The sequence below is a fragment of the Equus caballus genome, chromosome 10 (assembly GCF_041296265.1).
Source record: "Equus caballus isolate H_3958 breed thoroughbred chromosome 10, TB-T2T, whole genome shotgun sequence".
In the NCBI taxonomy this organism is placed as follows: domain Eukaryota; kingdom Metazoa; phylum Chordata; class Mammalia; order Perissodactyla; family Equidae; genus Equus; species Equus caballus.
In genome coordinates, this window is record NC_091693.1 from 5,982,474 (window position 1) to 5,988,473 (window position 6,000).

Here is a 6,000-nt window from a genome sequence, read left to right on the forward strand (position 1 = left end):
ATATTTTTAACTGAATGAAAATGAAAACCCAGTACAAAATTGATATACCTGTAAGTAGAAATAGATGAATCCACTATTATAGTTGGAAAATTCAAAACCCTTCTATAAAAAATGGACAGATCTAGCTGGCAGAAAATCAGTAAGGATATAGTTGAACTTAAGAGTACCATCAGTCAGCTAGGTATAAATGACATCTATAGACTTCTTCATCCAACAGCAGTAGAATACACATTCTTCTCAAGCTCACACGGAATATTCACCAAATAGACCACATTCTGAGCCATAAAGCACACCTTAACAAACTTAAAAGAATAGAAATCATATAATAATGTCCTCAGATGACCATGGAATTAAACTAGAAATCAGTAACAGAAGGATAACTGGAAAATCTCAAAATATGTGGAGATTAAACAACCACTTCTAAATAACACAAGGGTCAAAGAGGAAATCTCAAGAGAAATGTTAAAGTATTTTGAAATAAATGAAAATGAAAATACAATCTATTAAAATTTTGGGGGGGCAGCAAAAGTAGTGCTAAGAGAGAAATTCAAAGCACTGACTGTGTACATTAGAAAAGAAGGAAAATCTAAAATCAATAATCTAAGCCTGAAACTTCAGCAATTGGAAAAAGAAAAGCAAATTAAATCCAAAGTAAGCAAAAGAAAAGAAATAATAATTAGAGCAGAAATCAGTGAAAATGAAAACAGAAATCAATGGATAAAATCAGTAATACCAAAAGCTGATTCTTTGAAAGATCAATAAAATCAATAAGCTTCTAGCCAGGCTAAGTTAAAAAGGGAGACGACACAAATTACCAATATCAGAAATGAAAGAAGTGACATCACGACAGATTCTGTGGACACTAAAAGGATAATAAGAGAATATTATGAACAGCTTTATACCCACAAATTTAATAACCTGGAAGAAATGGACCAATTCCTTAAAAGATACAGTCTGCCAAAACCCCACAAGAATAAACAAACTGAATAGGCCTGTATCTATTAAAGAGATTGAATAAATAATTTATAACCTCCCCAAACAGAAAGTACCAGCCCCAAAAGGGTTCACTGGTGAATTCTACCAAATATTTAAGGAAGAAATTATACCAGTTCTCTACAATCTCTTTCAGAGGAGAGAAGCAGAGGGATACTTCCTCACTCATTCCATGAGGCCAGCATCACCCTAATACCAGTGTCAGACAAAGACATCACAAGAAAAGAAAACTACAGATCAATATGTTTCATGAAGATGTCTGCAAAAATCATCAACAAAATATTAGCAATTGAATCTAACAATATATAAAGAGAATTTTACACCACAGCCAAGTGGGTGTGGTTTATTTATTCCAGGTGTGCAAGTCTGGTTCAACTCTGGAAAATCAGTTAATGTAATCCATCACATCAAAACACTGAAGAAAAATCACGCTATAATATCAGTAGATGCATAAAGAGCATTTGACAAAATGTAGCATCCATTCATGATTTTTAAAAAATCTCAGCAAAGTAGGAATAGACGGAACTTCCTCAACTTTGTAAAGAAGATTTTCAGAAAAACTACAAATAACATCATACTTAATGGTGAGGAGCTAGAAGCTCTCCAGCTAAGATCAGGAACAAGGTAAGAATACGCCCCCTCACCATTGCTTTTCAGCACAGTAAAAGAAGTTCTGATTCAGGCAGTAAGACAAAAAAAGGAAATAAAAGTATTCAGATGGGGAGGAAGAAATAAAAACGTCTTCGTGTGTAGACAACTAGATTGTCTATAGAGAAAATCCCAAAGAATCAAGAAAAAAAGTCCTGGAATTAATAAGTGATTATAGCAAGGTTGCAGGATAGAAGTTAATATACAAAAGTTAATTGCTTTCCTATATACCAGCAAAGAATAATTGGAATTTAAAACTAAAAACACAATACCATTTATATTAGGTCCCCCAAATGAAATACTTGGATATAAATCTAACTATATATATGTGAAGATTATGAGTAAAACTACAAAACTCTGATGAGCAAAATCAGAGAAGTAAACAAATGGAGAGATATCCCATATTTCTGGATAGGAGGACTCAGTATTGTAAAGATGTTAGTTCTTCCCAGCTTGATATATAGATTAAAGACAATCATGATCTAAATCCTACAAGTCATTGTGTGGATATTGACAAATTGAGTCTTAAGTTTATATGAAGAGGCTGAAGATATGGAATAGCCAACATAATGTGGAAGAAAAAGAATAAGGGCTGACACTACTTGACTTCAAGATGCCGTATAAAGCTGCAGTAATCAAGACTGTGGTATAGGTGAAAGAATAGACAGATCAATGCAACAGAACAGAGAGTCCAGGAATAGACTCACATAAATATAGTCAACTGATCTTTCACCAGGGAGCAAAGGCAACTCAATGGGAAAAGGATAGTCTTTTCTACAATTGGTGCTGGACAATTGGACATCCACATCTAAAAAAATGAATCTAGACACAGACCTTACATCTTTCTCAAAAATTCACTCAAAATGGGCATAGACCTAAATGTAACAAACAAACAAATTAAAGAAGACAACAAAACCAAAAACTAGGAAGGGCCAGGAAATGCCCAAGAGGCCTCTGCCTGGACAGAGGGCTGGAAGGATTGAAAGGCCATGTGTGGGACACGCTTTAAGCCTGGAGTACGGCTGCAGGGGAGAGAGTGAACTAGGAAGGGAAGACCTGGACTGTGGGACCTGTCCTGCAGCCACAGGTGGCAATCAGTCATCTGTCACCCCACGAGAATACCATCATTTTGCAGTGGGAAGAAAACATTTTCCCTGAATTATTCTCGTGTAAAAATAGTTGATCAGTGTTGACACAGAAAAACATACAGCTTGGAATCAGAGCTTTTAACATTTGGAAAGGGCCCTGAAATTGGTAAGATTTACTGACAACTGAAGAGAAATAAAGGTTGCTGCTCTGCAACTTCCCTCTCTCTTTTGCATATGCAGGGGAAACAAACAGGACCAAGGAGATGCCAGTTTTCAGGACATATAAGGACCTTGCTGCCAGACACCAATGTCATTTTTAAGAAAAACAACAGGTTTTCATGACAATTATGGACTTCCTATTATCATCTACAAGTAAGCTTTTTTCAGCTGATAGGAAACCGGCAAATCACTAACAAATTGAACGGACACAGAAGCAATCAACAGGAGAGGGGAGGGCAGGGAGTCCCTTCTGCTCCAGTGAACACTTGGCAATGTCTGGGGACAGACCAGAGCTCAAGCCCCAGGAAAGCATGTCTTTTTGGCCATCATGTTCTTCTTCCTGAACACTAAAGGGCCCTTTTCTCTTTAACAGGGAAACTAAAAAGAGCACTTGTGTTCGTCTGCTTAGCCAAGGGCCAAAGCAGGCCTGTGTGTACTTACAAGAGGCAAGAGGCTGTGTGTCCAGGAGCAGCTTTCCTTGCTCTGGAAAAGATCTCATCTCTGATCCCTGGTTTGTCTGGACAGGCTGAGACCATCGTGACGGGTGTGAGGAGCACACAGTGAGAAGCTAAAGATGATGGTAACTCAGAAACTGTGCTTGAACCCAGGAATGAGACCAGCCTAAACGTGTGGGCTTGGTGTATGGTGAGGGGAGAGGACAATACTCGGCTTGCCTAAGTTTCGGGAGATGGTGCGAGGCATCAACAAATTTTAACTTAATTTCCCCGGACAGGAAAAGGAAATGGAGTTATACCCTTTAAGCGGATTTTAATTGAATGCCAGGAGGAAGACTAGGGCTGCCTGATCATCAGTTCTCTCTGAGTCCTTTCTGGAAGCTTCCTTTGATAAGTCCTGATTCCCTGGTGATTATTTCGCAATCAGAAGTCTAATCCGCTTTATGTAGAAAGGCAAGTCTCCTAGCTGCTGATTCCCCGTATTCTCCCACATCTGCTTATCCCAGCTGTACTCAGGGGAGAGGACCTTGGAGGGTTTGTGGTAAAGCAGGTATTTGTTCAGGTGACTCTCTTCACGCCTCACAGCCTCGATGCGATTGTCTTTGTCGACCATCATCGCCTGGTGGCAGGCCTTGGTGAGCCTGTGAACCTCTGGCACGGACCCCCCAAATAAGGCCCCTGTGTAATAAAAGTCCCCCTCATCTTCAGGAATCTGGGCTTGTGACTGAGGCCGCCGTTCATAGGGGAAGTTGGTCCGATTAAGCCCATAGAAGCCAGGATGGAGGGTGCCGAACAAGGAGGCGAGGATCTCCACGCCCACGTGCTCAGTAAACTTCATGTCCACATCTGCACACACAAGGTAATCCACCTCCCGGTAGAAATGCTGCTCAGAAAAATTGCTGATCACCTCCATGCGGTGCAGGGACATGTTCTGGCTGTGGGAATAGCTCTGGACCTTGAGGATGACCACCTGCCTTCCGTTTTGGAGGGGAATGCGAGGAACATGGTCGGGGCGGTCAGTGAAGATGTAGTAGTTTACCTTGTAACCCACCATGAAGTACCTCTCTGCTGTCTCCAGGAATCGCTTCAGGTAGATAACATGTTTTTTTATGGCAAACACGATTAATCCAATGGTGGTGTTCTGGAGCCGGAACTGCTCATTCAGGATGTCAATATTGTAAGTTCCCTCCCAGATGATGGGAGCCAGCCAAGGGGTTATGACATGGACATCTCTCCTAGAGGGTCTTAGCACATTTGGCTGAGGAAACACCCTCCTTCGTAATTTTACACCTTGTGGGTGGTAAATTTTTCTAACAATCTTGTTTGCCCTAGCCTGGATGCTTTCCAGCTTCTGGCTTCTTGGGTTCAGGTAACAATAGCCAAAAAAGGCCAAGCTAAGAGCTATTAAAAGAATAAAGATCACTTGACGAAGCAAGTAACTTTTTGGTTTCTCTGACAATGTCCTTACCAGCTGGGCCATGGCTCCACTTCCGACTGGTGCAGCCTGGATCTCCTAGGTACTGTAAGAACCTGCCCCTCCTTGGCCTTCCACTCACAGCAGCCTCTCCTGGGCAGAGTGAGGCAGAATGCTTGGACCACAAGTTGGTCACACCCGCTGCTCCTTCTGAGACCCTACCTCCATGCAAGGGGCATCTGGGAGCTGGGTATTCTGGGCCACCGAGCTAAGTAAGACGCCTGGAGCAGCAGAACCTTGATAAATTCAATTTTGATTTTGAGGTCATGTCAAAACAACCAGGTGGCAGGACTCAGTCATCTGGCCTCTAGAACTTCTGGGCTAGCATGTAGGAGAGAGGTCAGGGCTCCTGAAACAGGCTCAGGGGACTGGCTCAAGGGAGGCCACTGAGCAGGTCAAGGATTGTGATGAAAGCAAGGCAGGGCAGCAGCCAACAGAGAATCTGACCAGGAGGTCAGAGGGCTTGTGCTCTGGCCTTCCCTTGACATTTACTAGCTGTGAGACTTTTAGCTAAGCACTGAGTTTCCTGAAAATCCATTAAGTTGAAAGTACACTGTGTTCAGGGTCACATCCAGACAAGCTGATGCGGGCCATCCTTAGGCAGCCTAATTTGGGAGCCAAGTTGGAAGAGACAGAAGATCTACTGATCAATGTTTGTTTCCCTTATTCTCCTAATCACTTAAAATCCACTGAACATTTACTATGCAGGTACCAGGCCTTACAAGACTGGTAAACTTTATGTGCATTATATCGCTGACTCCTCACAGCCAGACTGGGGAGTGGATGCTACGTGATCCTCATGGCCTCCATGGGGAATCAGGTTCAGAGAGGGTGGGTGACTGGCCCATGGCCACATGGCTATTTGGTAAATGCTGTAGCCAGCTAAGCAGCCAGACTCCAGGACTGGGCTCTTGGTCACCCTGTATCCTGACCCTCTGCCTCACTTGTGGTTTGTGATTTCCTTTCTCTGGGCTCTTCTCCTAGTCAAGTTCCTTTGGTTCTCTCCCTTAAGCTTCCCATGTCAGTTGACCCTAGGTAGATCCCTCAGGATGGGGATGGGAGCCTGATCCAGTGCCATTTTTGAGCCAGGGATTATCGTATTGCCAACACGTATATCTCCTTC

General features: G+C 42.4%; 1 pseudogene; it reads right to left on the bottom strand.

Moving 5' to 3' along the window:
* Window positions 1-3,682: 3,682 nt before the first annotated feature.
* On the bottom strand, window positions 3,683-5,289 carry LOC100058436 (histo-blood group ABO system transferase pseudogene; annotated as a pseudogene).
* Window positions 5,290-6,000: the final 711 nt, after the last annotated feature.